We start from the raw sequence: 17,688 nt of genomic DNA on the forward strand, positions 1-17,688 counted from the left end.
TTGTTCTCCATGGTTTTTAGGTTCTGGGTAGAAAACTGGGAGAGTTATGACTTGATTCAAAGTAAACTCTGAAACCAGTTTGGGTGAAATAAGGGGTTTGCTCTTAAAGATGCCCTATCCATATGGAAATCTGATAGAGCAATGATGAGTACAGTTTTCCAAGTCAAGTACCATAAATCAGCTTGATGGGCAAGTCCAAAAGGACAGGTTCAATTTCTCCAGTACATAGATGAGGTCCTAGGGAGGAGCAAACTATTTACAAACAAATTTCAAGTGTAAAACACCTTTCAGAAACTGTCTCACAACAAACAGAAGAAAGAAGAAGCTCCATGGGCATACATGTTGAAATGGCCACTAAATGATTGTTTATAGGGGAATAAGCATGGCCAGACACAAGAAACTCACACAGATATTGGAGCATCAGTGGTACATATTGCGTGATAGAACCTAGGTTATTGGTTAGGCACCAACCCAGAAAAATCACTTCCACTTACCAACATAGTATTTTCTAGTAGCAGGCTTTATTGTCTTCTTTAGTACCTACTGCACATCCTTGTGAAATAAATACCTGAAATGTATTCATATTGAAGATGACGTTTATTGATACTGGGGTGTATCAAACTCCCCCTGTCTTGTGTGAGAATGCAGTTTGTGAGGAAGCTTACGCTAATTGCCCTTAGCCACTTCCATAAGAATGGAGAGCCAATGTTACCGGGGCCAAAAGGAGGTCACCACAATTATTTTAGGGATATCCTTTTGAATCTTCAAATTATCCTGGATATCAGTGGAAAAGATAGAAGCACATGAAGGAACATTCCATTCTAAGGGAATGATAATGCATCTGTTTTCCAGGTTTGTCTGTAAGCAATAAAGGAACAATACATTTAGTTGTCTGTTTTGAAAAGAGGTGAACAGGTCTATTTGTTCCCCACAAATGAATGGATTCCAGGAAACACCCCTCATTCAATTTCCATTTGTGAGGCTTTTTTTTCTCTCCTGGTGAGTTTGTTTGCCACTATGTTTTGCAGTGGCAGAATGTGAGATGCTTGAAGAGTTAAGAAATGCTAAAAAGCAATTTTCCACGCCACCTCTGCCAGCCTGCGTAGGAGGTACAACCTACAGACAAGAAGAAGGAGAGAGGAAATGATGGCATCCAGCAAGGAGGTCTGATGGGTTGTGTAAGAGAAGACCTGTAATTGTCAGGCATAACTTTTAAAGACAGTAGGAGAGTGGCATTCAATTGAGAGAGATGGCAGCAGTTGACATGACACCCAAACCCTATGTAGAATATGTGAAAAAAAGGGGTGGGGGTTGGCAAATATAATGAAGTTGTCTAAATAAAGAAGGATGTAAATACCATTTAGTCTGCAATAAGCTATGACTAGGGCTAGACATAACACATATAAACCAAAGGATAATGTCGAAAACTGATAATGTGACACAGAAACAGAGAAGCTTAGAATTTTCCTGACGTTTATGTTAAGGGAATATGCTAGTTAGCATCATTTGGGTTTAGAGTTACAAAGTTACTCATCTAAATAATGAGAGGTGGCAGTTTCTGTATGATCAACATTTTGAAATTTGGAGCTTTCACATACATATTTAGAAATGGAAGATCTATTACTGGTCCTCAAGAAGCCTCTTTCTTTGGTAACAGAAACATTCAGTAATAGCTGCTTTTGCCCCTTTGACCTAAATCAGTAGTTACTTGTGTGTGTAAAGACTAAAGAACCTGATGAAAAAATTCTGTTTGGATGGTGGAGGGGTATTCCCCTGAAAGGAGTGTTTTGTATCCAGCGCCATATGTAACCCTCCTGCAAGGCTTTTAACACCTAGGAATCCAAACCAATCCTATGCAAAGGAGAATGTTGCAAGTCAAAGATACTGGCTGTAGCTGGGGGTGGGGGTAAGGAATGCTAGAATAGTTATTCTGTATTGTAGTTCTATCCTTTTTTCTGAAAGGATTCCTATTATTTTTTTAATTCTTACCCACCACCCATCTCTTTTTTGCATTTTGCTTGCCTGAAAGGGCCAATCAATACCTCCTTATATAAAGCTAAAGCCAAAATTTCAACTTTACTTTATTAACAAGCCTTTGGTTATGCATGAAAGCACATCTTTGCGACACCGCAGCAGTGGCAATGGCCCTAGACATAGTATCTTCACAATCATGCACACTCTTCAAAGCATGTTTAGATACCTGAGAATGGATGGAAACAGTTTGAGTCAAAAAAGTGCTTTTCTGCCTTTTTTTTCTGGATTTAGGGACTGATTGCTGGGCATCAGGATTAAGTACAAGCATCATTCAACCCATTCTCCAGGACTGGCAGTTTAGCAGAAATGGAATAGGAATGGGGTATATCCCATTTGTAACATGGTGTTTTATTACCTCAGTTCAGGGGGGATCATTTATTTGTTCCCATAAAAATACCTCATTTATCCTGGTAAAAATAGAATTTTAGAAAAGTAAATCATTCACCAATCTTACATGTCTAGGTAATGGATTCTACATTCTCCCTGCCCTAATACGAAAAGCAGATCTCTTTAACTTTGAATTGGAAATAGGAATTCTTACATCTAAATTTGTATTCCTTGTATACCATGATCAGTAAATTAATGTCTAAAATGACAGACAATAATTTGTCCTTAAGGCATCAATAGATCATAATGACGTTACCTCTCAGAAACCTGTAAGTCAGAGTACACAAAGACAAATATATCAATCTTTCTTTGTAGGATAAGTTATGACAGCCATCTACCTGTGTGGTAAAGGTTCTCTGTATCTCTTCCAGCTTCTTCAGTCATGAAACATTTAATGCACATAAAGGCCCCCATATTCAGTAATAGGTATTATACTTGTTAAATAGATCCTCAGTAACCAAACAAAAAGAACGCCTTGGACCACGGTCTTCTCCTCTACAGTATCAAACACCAAAATCACAGAGCGCCAGTGAAATTAACGCTTTTATTCACCAAGAAAAAATAAAATACATGCGTTTTCGTCCTACATACAGGACTTCATCAGACAACCATTTTTGACTTGAAAAGCCCTTTAAATAATCTCTAAGTCACCTGTTTAATTGTTAATCCAATGAAATACATCTCCTTCCATTCAAACTGACAAATCTCCCTTTACATCTCATGAATATTAATGCCTTAAACTAACTTATTTAAGATATTATTAATGAGATGTTTTATAGTAAATTATTAGTAAATTATTTATGAATGTTTATCATACTTACTTTAATTCAAATTATTTATATAAATAAATGATGTGGAATGATCAAGTTTAGCACAAGACACTTTCAGAGAGTAGGCATTAATATTCATGAGATGTAAAGGGAGATTTGTCAGTTTGAATGGAAGGAGATGTATTTTATTGGATTAACAATTAAACAGGCGACTTAGAGATTATTTAAAGGGCTTTTCAAGTCAAAAATAGTTGTCTGATGAAGTCCTGTATGTAGGACGAAAACGCATGTATTTTATTTTTTCTTGGTGAATAAAAGCGTTAATTTCACTGGCGCTCTGTGATTTTGGTGTTTGATACTATAGAGGAGAAGACCGTGGTCCAAGGCGTTCTTTTTGTTTGTTTATTGGAGTTTTAGAACTGCCGTTCTGCTGAATTATTAGATCCTCAGTAACACCTGACTATCTCTGTTTTCTTTTCATGAAACATCAAAGGAAACTCCTTATAAGACCATAACATTTCCTAATAATGTTTATCACATTAACTTCGATGTTAAAATTCATATATACCATAATAACCAGATCTCACATTACCTCTGAAGAAGCATAAATCTGATTGTCTAGGGCATAAAGAGACTGAGTATCATTATGCCCAAAATGGAAAATATACATTTTTCATTGTTAAATCTTATACCTTTGGTTGTTATCCATTCATATAGCTTATCCAAGCAGGATTGCAACAGATACCAATTACTAGCATTAGTTACTGCCCCCCATCTTAATATCATCAGCAAACTTATTAACCATGTAGAGTTAGATTTTGGATATTCTGACATCACTGGACTAAATTATAGTGGCCCAAGACTGAACCCTGAGGCACTCCCCTGGCCATCAATCTACGGAGTAGTAGTTTTTAATTCTCAACATAAATAACAAAAAAAACACTAAAACAGAACTGAAATAAACCAGCAGTAAGTAATAAAAAGAAAAGACTCAGCATCAGCTCGAGATCCAGTAGAGACTTTTAATAAAACAGCCATTAAAACCACAACAAAACACACTATGTTGAGCGCTTTCATCTTAAAACCAAAAAGACAGCATCAGAACACTGTGTATAGAGCTAAGAATGCCTAAATATCCCCTTGTAGGTCTCCGCCAACTCAAGTAATGCAGTAGTAATTGAATCCATTTCTAAAAGACCCAGGTTGTAATTCAAGCTCTAGGAAAACCTTGCTGCAAATGTAATACACAACAAATATAAAATACTGATATAACAAGTGAAAAAAAAATGTAAAAACAAGTGGAATAAAACATTGTTTTAAACACAATGCATGCTCTTCTTTTAAGTTCTCTTGTAATGGATATATATTGTCATTTAACTCTGAGAAGGCTGTGGCATCAAGCCTTAGTTGCCAAAACATCTCTGGATGTAGTAAAACGTTTTTCCAGTCTCCCGAATAAACAGAGGACCAAACCTGTTCCAAAAGTAGGAATTGGAATTTTTTAAAACCACTATATTGAGTTGCATGATGTGCCAGGGCACATTTGCTTTCAGATTTTTGCAGACTATATAGGTGGTGGTTATTCTCTTATTTAATGCATTGTTCATTGGGGTCTATTTAGATATCCAAATGCTTAAATGTTTGAATCTCTAAAGGTCAACCTTTAGAGATCAAACATTTAAATGTTTGACTATCAATAAAAATAAAATTAAAAAAAAGAAAAGAAAAAGTAAAGGGTTTAGGCAGGGGGGCAGGCCCACCTTCACCCCCACACCCCCTGCTACTCAAATATACCAACTCCGAGATCGCACTTCAGTGCACTATAGTGCAAGAATGGAAAATTTCCCATTCACTACACTGTTGCGTGATCTCAAAGTTGGTATATTTAAGTAGCGGGGGGTATGGGAGATGCAGGGGGGCTTGTCCCTGCTTACACCCTTTATTTATTTATTTTTTTTAATTTTTTTAAAAATTCGAACATTTAAATGTTCGATCTATAAAGGTCAGCCTTTAGAGGTTTGAACATTTAAGCATTCGAATATCTAACATAGACCCATTCATTGTACCTATATAGAATGCATAGCACTGTATACAGTGTGCCAGGTAAACCACCCGTTCAGAACCACAGTGAAACTTTGCACCCTTGGAATGTTTTACAATCTGGTCATATAAATTGCCAGTGTAATTTCTGTCGATGTATGCATATTGATTGCATCTGCCACAAAGTCTAGTCATGGGAAAAGACCTTTCAATGTTAAGTTGGCAGTTTTCCAACAGGCTCTTAATATTGTGTTTCTTTTTATATGTAAATCCAGGGTTATGAGAAATAAGCCATTTGGTGGTGTCATCACATTGAAAAACTGACCAGCATTTTCGAACTATGTTTTCAATGTCCTTAACATCAAGTGAATAACGAATAACCATACTGTTGGAAAAATTGGATCTCACATTAACAGGACTGTGTCTTTGTTGTTAATGTGTAGCCCATATTTAAGAATAGAGCCATATTTTTCATTTCTTTCAGACCAAATTTCTCTTTTTATATTCTCGAGAAGCTCTGCAGGGTATCCCCTAGCCTGAAACATCTCATATAATGAGGTGAACTCTTTTTTTGACAATGTTCATCTTTAGCTGTCAATCTGGAAATTCTGGGAAACTGTCTCTTGACTGTCTCTCTTTTTTGGTGATATGGATAACAGTTGGTAAAAAATAAATATGTATTGCAAAAAGTTGGTTTCCTGTATACACCTGAGGATAGTCCAGTTTCAGGGGACCACCATATATTGACATTGAGGTAGTTAATCTCTTTCCAGCCTAGTTTATATATGAATTTTAAAAAACTGGTGCTGTTTTCCATAAAGTCAAAGAAAGTAATAAATTTGTGTACGGTCACATGACATATGATGAGTAAGTCAACCAAATAACGGTAGTAACCTTTACAAAACTTGAAAAAAGGAGTTTGGAATAGTATGTCTAATTTCCATTTTAACAAAACTCCATTTGCAAAGGTTGGGGCACATGCAGTGCCCATGGCAACCCCTGTCAGCTGTTTGAAATATTCCCCACAAAAATGAATAGAGTTGTTTGATAACACCATTTCCATACAGTCATGCACAAGGAAAGCTGCACACTGTGAGGTTGCCAAACTGTTGCATTATGTCATCAAACCACTGGAATCCCAGTTCATGGGGAATTAAGAAAAATAAGATTTTGACATTGCAGGTTACAAAAAGACAGTTTTCATCACATTTTGTTCAACGGACCTTGTCAAGCAGGTCCCACGAGTCTCGAATGATGTGGGGGACTGGACTAAAGTTCTTAAGTTTGACATCCACACATTTTGCTAGTGCTTTTGTCACTATGCCCTGGGCTGCCACAATCAGTCGTGGGGGGGGGGTGGGGGTCTTCTACATTGGAATGGATTTTGGAAATACCAAATATCCTCAGAATTACTGGGGTGGTGACTCTTAAGAATGCATACAAATCCAGACTGATGTAATAATAAAGTAGCCATTCATCCAGGGTCACCTTAATGCTGTTGTGTGTAATATTAATTCAACAAAAATGCCCTGGCACATCACGGAACTCAATGTAGTGGTTTTAAAATTATGTCTGTTTGGTTTTAAGACAAAAGCACTTAACATAGTGTGTTTTGTTGTGTTTTTAATGGCTGCTTTATTAAAAGTCTCTACTGGATCTCAAGCTGACTCTGAATTTTTTCTTTTTATAACATAAGTAACATAGATAAAAGATAGGCACACACTTTTATGCCAAAGCATAATGCCTGATTGGCTTTTTAGGTCATAGGCATCGGAAGCTGTTGAAGACTGGGGGAGTAGAGGGGAAGGGGGGCAGTTGGTGATCTAAAAAGGGCAATTTTTTAAAATTGTTTACTATCACAACATAGTTTCATTTGGAGGACATTTTAAGCTTAACCAATTCCCTTTTGGTGCTTGAAATTAACATTTCCTGATTGGTCTTATGTATCCCATGGCTGATAATTATATATTAGCCCTAGTAAGAATAACTGTGATCATTCCATAGATAATTCAAGGGGACCCATGTAAGGGATGCAGCATTTAGGAACTGCCTGTATCCATTAGTAGCACAAGGTACAGTCCTGGAGTACATTTTCTATTACTCATCCTTAGATCCAAGTTACATTTGAATATGGACAAGGATGAGCTTTGTTTTACTTGAATGGATACTCTGTTCTGGAACAGTGGTAGCCTCTGTGATATATATCCATCTCTCCACAACGTTCAGTTTAAATATCTGGAATGAGTATTTCTGATGCCATTTGACTTGCTGATGTTCACTAGGTCCATCTGTATTATGTCAGAGGATGCTTTGTATGCCAGACATGTCACCTCTAAGCACTCTGTAGGATACTGAGTATAATAATAAATCTTTGAGGTAGTCCATGCAAGACCTTTTGTTTAGGACTTGTATCCTTTTAGTAAGGTATCTCTGAAGATATTCCAATTGTTGCATGGGGCTGGACAGATACATGCCAAAGTGGGCATTATAGAAAATGATTCACTTAATGAGGGCTTTGTAAAGGGGGGCAATAACATCTCTAGATCTTGATACATTCAATTTGTTTATAAGCTGTGCAATATAGAAAGACTTTCTTATGACTCTGGGCATATGTTGGTCAAAAGTTAATTCACTATACACACAAGTTACCAAATGCCAAACAACTGTGTCAGTTCTCAGGGGACTTTATCAATTTACAGTTCCCTGAAGTAGACTACTTCCCAAAGGAGTCAATAATGTATTTTTTGGCATGTAATTTAAATTCATGATTCTGGCACCAGTTATTGCTTGGGACAAACATTCCTGCATGATGGTTAAGTCATTTTGGGATTCAATAACTGCTCCTAGCTTGCAGTCATTTCAAACTTAGTCGGCCAAAGCCCTTTGGTATTTCATTTTACTTTTTTTTTTTTTTACCTTCATCCATTGCATTGGTAACAAGAGTAAAGCTTAAAATTTGCCCATGATTTCACACTTTCTCCAGATTCTTGCCCTAAGAGGTTGAGGGATCAGAGCATATGTTTGACTATCCCTGATTTTTGTGTCATATTGTTGGTCTGTTCCTCATGTCTGTTACTTTTGATCAACAGAGCCAAACGTTTTTACCCACTCCCCATATAAGTAATACTGCTGCACGTCTGTTGCTATTACACTTTCCATCAAGCTTACAATATCTTATATTATATGCAGCACACAAAGTAAAAAGGCCTAAATTAGTCACCATGTTAGATAAATTTACTGTTACCTTCCTTCACCGATCTCATGAAAATTCTTAGCACTGTTAAATGGCACATGTTTTGATGGTGATAAATAAAGTTCCACACCAAAGCAAGCACATCAGTTAGATAATTGGGATCAGACACACAAACCCACAACCATCAGTAGGAACCACACACAAAACATACATGGTGGGGATAGCTGGTTGAGAGGAAATTGTAAAGGAAACTATAGTAGAACTGCATTTACAAAAAATAATTTGACAGTTCTAGTCTGCTAGGGAAGAAAACTGGAAATAGTTTCTTCTACAATAAATGACTGAAATTTTTTAGTGAAGTAGACAGGCTGTGCTTATAATTCTTGCAACAAAGTATTTGCCCCATCATAAAGTAAACTACGAAAAAGACAGAAAGATTCTGCTAGTACATGTTACCAGTTATCACAGGCATAGTACACGTATTTCTAGATCTTTTTCCTTGAAGCTCCTAAAATTAAAATGGTAATATTAAAAACACTTGAAGCTGACTTGCACCATTTTTGAGTCCTATATTTTTTAATGTCCTTTCTATAATATTCATCTCTGTACTAAAGAAACAACATATTCTAGCATAAATAATATTGCTATGGTAACAAGGCCATAAATAATATTATAAACTGGAAATGGCAGACTACAGCTCAAGGGGAAAAAATAATCAGTCACAAATGGAAGAAAGAACTTAAAAAAATAAGCATACCAAAGCACAAAACCAATAAACAGCTATATACTAATATATGCATACATCTAGACAATGATGCTTTAAATTCCAATTTATAACCTTGTTAATTACCTATATTCAGAAGGGATATTGTTGAACAAGTTCTCATAATTTCTTTATAGCTTGCTTCTGGCTTTATGGCGTGGTCAGCAATCTTAATGCTTGTCTATATGCAACAGCCATATACTGACATCCACATTTAGTAAATAAAAATGAAAACTTTGACCTGTCAATACTCAGGAAGAAATACATTTTTGAAAACTGACTCCCTGTCTGCTGATATATGACTGGCTGATGCACACTTCACACTTTTTATTTTTTAGTGGATCCCAAAGCATTCAAAATGCCTGCATCCTTTGATCTCTCAATAACCCATATCACTCAGTTCACTATGTAAACTAGACAACCATAATTAACCTAAACAAGTCATCCATCAAAAACATGGTTACTGTATACAAATAACAGGCTGGGTGTTTGCTTTGCAGCCTTTAACTAAACTGCATTTGTTTGACTGCTATAACTGAAGGCTGAAATGTGAGTGGTTGGAATTTAGCACTCAATTACATGCACTCGCATATACACATGCATTCGTTCAAATCCGCATAGCCTCAGTTACACAGATGCACTCACGTAGTCACATACACACACTTGCATTTGTTTTTTTAAATGTTCTGTCATGCGATGGCTTGTAGTTAGTTGGAGTACCAATTGCATTACAGAAGGTTACAAAAATTAATTTAAATGCAATCTAAGAAAAAAAACATGATAATTGTGTTGCATGCATACCTAAATTAAATAAAAAACTATCTTAACTCCAGGAGAGCAGAATATCCATGGCCTGCAGGTACCAAAAGATGTCAGTCAACAAAATAAATGCATGTAGAAACCAGAGAGAGAGAAGAATAGTTCCTGGCCTTGTATAGAATCACACACACTTACCAGCAGCACTGGTAGTTTAACTTCTGAGCATGCTTTTCTTTAAATCCATGTTAGTGTGCGTCGAGTCGTCCTTAAAGAAAAACTCCACCGTGGACTTCTGGTAAAAGTGTGGGGGGAGGCCTTTCCCCCTCACTCTATGGTTCTGGCACTTATGTTTTAGGTAGTTTGCAGCTTTGTATTCAGTGTCATTCTCAGTGTTTTAATCATGTGAATGCTACACAATGCCTAATTGGTTCTTTGTTTTTTATTTTATGTGCACGAAGTCTTTGATTTTAGAAGGATTTGAGGAAGCTCCGTTTATGTTATTTATGTTGTTCTAAAGTTTGTATTATATTAAAATCTTTGTTTTTTTATCATAGTCATGCTTTGCCTTCTCCATTTGCATATTTTATCATTAGATTTTGGACCTGTTTACACTGGATGCGAGGTCTCTTCCTCCACCTGATGGTCAGTTTATTGTTTTAGTAGACATTTTTTTCAAAAAATTCCTGTCAGTATTGTTCAAACTATCCACATAGATTGAAAGGATAAAAATAGCCGGCAGGTAATCACAAAGTAAGTATAAGCATTACTCTGATACCCAGTTTCCCTCCCATTTCTTTGTGATCTTTTCTGTTCCATAATATTTAAAGTATACACAAGCAGTACACGTTTTTACAAAATTAGCCAAAACTACTGTAATAAACATTTTGGGCTAAAAATAACAGGTCCTAATAGGAAACATCTGATACTGAGAAAAAAATATTGGGTTTCTTAAACAGGAAATACAGATGTTTGTTAAAAAAACACATAAATTATTTGTTTCTGAGTGATGGGTTTCCCCAATGTGGACTTGTCTGTCAGAAACAAAGCTCTAGGCCGACAGCGCCTGAGAAGTTCAAGAGCTGCATCTTCTTAGGGCAGAAAGAAAGTACTGAAGAAAGCTTTACTCTGACTGCTTATTCACATCCATGAGATTAGCCAATCAGCAGTTGGAGTGAAGGAGTGGGGGTGGGGCAGAGCTTTTTGAAGCTGGCTGTTAGTTGTTTACTGGGCCTAAGGGCTAGTGCAGCAGTAGGAATGATGAGCATCTGGCACATACTTGTTCAGGCAATCAGTGGCACATGCATTCTATCATTCCATCCAAGTGGTAGCTAATGTGAGAGGTGAACAGTCATCTGTGCCAGTCATTAATTCATATTGTAGTTTTTTGGGGTTTTGTTTGGGCTGACATAACATATCATGCATTTATGATGATCACATACATAGTGCCTTATCAAATAAGTATTCACTGAGTATTGTTCAAAAAACCTGAAAAAATTTGAAAAACAAAAACAATGAATAGCGTTTTACTGCTCCCTTAATAGCCATCACACAGATATGAGTATGATGTTAATGTACTCCAAATAACCCCCATACAATGGAAATGTCTTGCAACCCACCCTTTGCAACTTTAAAGTCGCATTAAATTCAAACTCTGTAAGTGATCACAGCCCTATCTCAAGACGACTTACCTTCAGAACTCAGAAACTACCACCTAAAATAATCTAGACAAGGGATTTCCTGAATCTGTGAATGAATACCGGAAAAAAAAAACATTAAAAATCAACAACTGCTCTCTTTTTCTTGAAAATGATCCTTACAAAGCCTATAAATTCTTCATCAGCATATTGCTACGTACATATTCTGAATAGCATTTATCCCCTCCAAACAAAAGAAAAAAAAAGTTAGAGGCAATTAACAGCAACTGGATGAGTTTTTCTATCAGACATGCTATTAAAGTTAGAATTCTTGCATGGGAAACTAGGGAAAAATCCTCACACCAAACTGTCCAAAACAAATTTCTCTCCCTTTACGCAAGAACAAAATATATTATTATAGCCAAATGTTATCTTCATAGAAAAAGACAAGTGTTTATGTCTTCAAAACCTGAATATTTTTGGAAAACTATAAAAGAAATCACTGACAGACTCTCACATTTCTTCCAAAAATTCCTTTTATAAGGGTTAGTCACACGCTGCAACAGTTTAATGACTTTAGGTCTAAATTGTCTTTATTCCTTTTACTTACAACCAATCTTGCTGCTACCTATTCTCACTGACAACAACACTTTCCCAAACAGTTATATATCATTATTTTATTTTAGACACATCACTGTACAAGCAGTTAAATGCCTACTACAAAAGCTAGAAAACAAACACAACCCGGACCCTAATGATTTTCATCCTCACTTCTCAAACCTCACCTACTTGGCAATTGCCAAACCCCAACACATTTTCAATATGTCACTTAGAAAAGGTATTTTTCCAACTCAGTTTAAACATCCATATGAACCTCTTCCTAAACTCACTCCACAGAAGGAAGTCACAATGACATGGGCCTATTTTTATACTTTGTCCTATTATAACATTATTTATGAGGATAGTTTATTACCAGATAACTGAATATATAGGTTCATAGGTAGGTACTAGGCTATCTGCACGAGGGCATTTATAAGCCTAGCCAGAGCGTGTCGGCTTTCAACACCCCATTGATTAATTAACTAATCCTCTGTCAAGCAGAGCCAATGAAGTGATCACAGGGGTGTATTTTCTGTTACCCATTCACTCGTAAAGGTTTCTCTTTTAGAGTGTTAGTGAGGGGCTCTGCCTGATGTAATTTGGAATTTTGTTCCAAAGCATGGGGAGTGCCTGTGACAGGAATCTATCCCTCCAGCATGTTCTATTTATTGTTGTGGTGAGGTTTGGCTCACTAGAGCTCGTGGCTCGCAGTGACTTATATTTCTTTAGGTGGAGCATGTCCATCAGTTCTGAGTTGGGCATGGCTTTGTAAGTCAGGCAGAGATCACCTCTGAGTAAGCGATATGCCACTGAGTACAGCCAGAGTTTTTTCAGTCGGGCTGCATAGGGCATATGCTTGAGAACAGTAATCCTCTTGGTGAGGCACTTTTGTGGTCTTTCCAGCTGTTGGAAGTGTCTTGTGAGGTACATCCCAAATGGGGCATTGTACTCTATGATGGGTCTAATGAGTGATGAGTAGAAGGGCACTATAACCTCTTTATTTCAAGATGCAAACTCTTTAGTAATTAGATGGACCACATAGAATGATTTCCTAACTACTTTGGCAATATGATTGTCAAAGGACAGATTATTATCTACCTGGGTCCCCAGATCTCTTATTACCTCTTCTGTATTAAGGGGGCTGCCACCTATGTGGTAATTCGTGGGTGTTTTGTTTTTCCCAAATGGGATGACTATGCATTTTTTGGCATTTAGCTTGAGGCCATGACTTTGACACCAAGTGTCCATCTCAGTAAGGCCCTTTTGGAGGATGTCCGTGTCAGCCAGAGAGTCAATTATGGCTCCCAGTTTGAAGTCATCGGTGAACTTGGTTAGCCATAGTCCTCCTGTGCTTGCCTGTACTTCTGAGAAGTATATGCCAAACAGTAGTGGTCCCAGGACCGAGCCTTGTGGGACACCACTTTGGACTGGTTTAGAGTTGGACCTGGAGCCTGCTATTCTTACCGTGTGAGTTCTGTCTGTAAGCCAGTTGGCAACCCATCTCGTGATGTAGGGGTTTATGTTCAGGCTGGTGAGTTTTTCTGTAATACCGGAGTGGGGAAAGGTGTTGAAAGCCTTGGCGAGGTCAAGGTAGGCTGTGTGAACCACCTTTCCCTTGTCTATGGCCTTGGTGACTGTCTCGAAGAAGTCAACCAGGTTCAGTAGGCATGATCTGCCCTTAAAAAAGCCAAACTGGGTCGGGTCAAGTGTTTGGAGGTTCCCAATGTCTTTGTTAATGAGTTCCATGATGATGCACTCCATAGTCTTGCAGAGCAGGCTAGTCAGGCTTATGGGACAATAGTTACTAGGGTCAGTTGTGGCCCCTCCTTTGTGGAGAGGAATAACTGTTGCTGTGCGCCATTCAATGGGCACTTAGCCTGTGAAGAGGCTGAGGTTGAACAGCATGTTTAGGTGGGGGGTTAGTTTGTTCTGTAGTTCGTGCAAGACGCAGCCTGGGACACCATCTGGTCCCATTGATGCTGTGTTTTTGGCTTTTGAAAGGGCTGTTTTCACCTGTCCACCTGTGATTTTTGGGACACTACACTTTTCCGGTATTGTTGTGCGCCCTTTTGGAGGTGAGAGGGGGGTGAAGAATATCAACTCCTATGTCCTGCTATTTGATGCAGATCACAGTTTCCCAAATGGGTATAATACACATTCTGCAATGTACATGGTGACAAAGCACATTTACTCCTCCAATGACAAGTTTTGTGCTGGACTCTTCACTGACATGCAAAGAGCCTTTGAAGGAATTAACCACTCCCTGCTACTGTATAAGTTGAACTTTACATGATTTATCTCAATTATTATATCTTAGTCTGTCAGCAACCTCACAGAGTGGACATTCTCAGTATTAAATAGTGATCATCTCTTCTCTGCTGGAGCCTTAGCCTCTTGAGAACCTCAAGGATTAATTTTAGGTCTAATTCAATTATGTCTTCACTGATGATATTAACAAAACAGTACCTCACTCTTTCCATGTTGTCCTGTACAGTGGAAGCATTAAACTGTCACAGACTCTACAGTCAGGCAACTGGAAATCTTCCTTCAAAAGAGCTTCTCTTCTATTTGTATATTCTTTATCTAGTTTCAAACCACCTTACTTTTGAATCTAGATCTGTTTTTGTAAAAGGTGTCCTTATCCCTAGGCTAGAATGCAACTTACCTCTGTTGACTTTAAACTCTTCTCAGTTTATTAACATCCTACATACTAGTCTTAATAAAATGTGTATATTCAATTCCCTTTCACCTGGTAGAGAACACCACTGTGAATCAATGATTTTACTTTCATTTCTTACATACTGACTAACTGCAGACACTGGCTTTCTCTCTCAAATACATGCATATATTTGCTCCTATGATACAGGTGGAAACACAAATGAAATCAACACTTTATACACAGGACCACAGGACCACAAGACCACAGGAGTTGCAGGACAATCAAGCTATGAAACCATTTATGCCTTACCAACACTGACCCTCACAGTATACCTTCTGCTTCCAAAAAGAGCGAAACAGGTTAGGCTCGGAATAAATTTCTGCATTCCCATCCAGACATCAGGCTTAGTGTTGAAGGAAGCAAGGATGCCACTTTGTTTTAGAAGTAAGGGAGCTATCAACCAAGGTGCCAAGACCTCTGATTGTTGGGTCAGTGTAGAGTTGGGGCTTGCAACATTATAGGATGGGGCAATTTATTTATTTATTTATTTTTCAACAAACCAATAATACAGTATTATCATTTTTGCATTTAGTGTTAACCCTTCTTCTTCAGTGTACCATTGGTTTGCAGCTCACTTCGATCCAAATCCATTAGTAATAAAAATGTCAGCAAGCTAATGTTTACAAGAAAGGACATCCTCCCTAAGGAACTAAAAAGTGAAATAAATTCAACACTTTTAGAGGCAAACTGAAAGAAAGATATATTTTTTTTAACTTTAATGAATGTTACTGACTCAGAGATGTAAGCTAAAGCCACTCTTACACAATCTCCAAACATCTCTACATATTCTTGCCTCAGAACTTGTACTATTATAATACCATTACACATTCTCCTCCTGTCTATTTCTTATATTTAGCTTCATTTCTGCTGCCTGTGTTGTGTCAATCTATCCTGATCTACTTTCTCACTCTGCTCCTTATGTCATAAGCAGTCATACCTGACAACATATGCTTGTTTGATGGCCTTAGCATTTGGCCTCTATTATTTACTATAATATTTATGGTCAATGTGTTTGAAAAAAAAGTTTTAACTCTGTTTTCCTGATATTTATTTACCATGGTTGTAATATTATATATTCACTCTTATTTAATTATCAGCTTTTCTTCTTTTTTAATGCTTCTTTGTATTTCACATAGGTCATGGACCAGCCCGACTAAATGGTTAACAAAGTCAGATAAATAAATAAAATGCAACTTCTTTGCAAAGAAGCCCCTATCAATACATGCTTATTATGTTGTGTTATGTCTATATTTGCTACTAGTATTTTACTACTAATTTACTGAGACCAAGTATTAATGTCTTAAGTCTTTTGGCTTTTCCCAGTTAGGGGTCACCACAGCAGAACTCTGGTCCACTAATGATTGGCAGTGACTTTTTACAGTGTTGAGTTGCCAGCCCGGCACCCAACCTTCAAAGAAGGCACACCCACACATGCTCGCACCTACCTGCATGTCTTTCAATTCACTTGACTGTGGCAAGGACATGCAGACTCTGCACAGAAGGCACTCCAACCGAGAATCGAGCCAGAGAGCCTCTTGCTGTGAGGCAAGAATGCTAACTGCTGCACCATCAAGGCCCCTGAGACCAGGACAGCTATTAATGTACTATTTATTTATTTTATAATTTCATTTTATTGACTTTGTCAATCTCAAAATGCCAATGGCCCCCACAAGTTAGAAATCAACAAGCTATGACTGAATTTTCTGGTGGTGTATGCTTTTTCGTGTATAAGATTTCATCAGACTTCTGGCTGTTTGTTATTTTGCTTCAGAAAGAAATACACAATATTGAACAGGCAAAGCACATTTGCTCCAAATGGATAGCTACACTATGATGTATGAGACACAACATGTGGTCTTCTGCAATAACCATTCAAGCTTAACATACTGTAAGCACTTTTTTTTTTCATTTCTAGTTATGGTTCATGTTCTGATTCAATGTAATCCCTGCTGTTTTTGTATGAGTTTATTTAACTTTGCTTGTGATGGATATATATGGCACATTAAGCATTTATACTTGGATTGTAAAGTGTCTCGTGACTGTTTGTTGAGAATCTCAAAGTATGTAAGTGCACATAGCAGAAATCAAATCTAGTATTGATAGACATGGGTTATTCCTGGCTCATTTACTTCCGACTCACTCTGAACCTACATATTGCCAATGCAAATGTAATGATTTGTTTTCTCAATGTCAGATCATAAAACATACTTGTGAATAAAAGGTCAAAATGAAGGCACAGACTTAAAGAACTGTTTTGTTCCTGCATTATCATGTGCAATAATAATCTAAAAAATATTGTGCAGCAGAATAAACCTGAGGAGATAATGCATCTCTGATATGTGTCCTTGATAAACATACATGAAAACTGAGCTCTGGGAAAGCCTACTGCTGTAACCGTTAAGCACATTGCTGGCATTTTTTCCTTTTGCAATTGGACTACAATTTAAACCTGATGAAATGGGAAACAAAGAATACACTTCTGATAGCAAGATAAAGATGGCAAATAAATTATGGAAATCTCTTAAGTTAAAACATGCAAGTTTAAGACAAAAAATGTGCCTGATCTACAGAGTTGTGGCCTTCACTGAGGCACATACTGTAGTAGTGTGTGGGATGGGTACTTGCTGTTCCAAAATGCACTTTTGTGGCCCTGTTTATATTGTTTGCCATGAATAGGTTGGTTTAAAATTAAACATTATGTATATTTTCCACACCTACTTTTAAGTCTATAAAAAGGTTGGGTGGGAGATTGACATAATGGTTAAGGTATTTACCTTGCAAACACAAAG

This window comes from Protopterus annectens, chromosome 8.part0, assembly GCF_019279795.1.
Source record: "Protopterus annectens isolate FY-2018-M chromosome 8.part0, PAN1.0, whole genome shotgun sequence".
Lineage (NCBI taxonomy): Eukaryota > Metazoa > Chordata > Ceratodontiformes > Protopteridae > Protopterus > Protopterus annectens.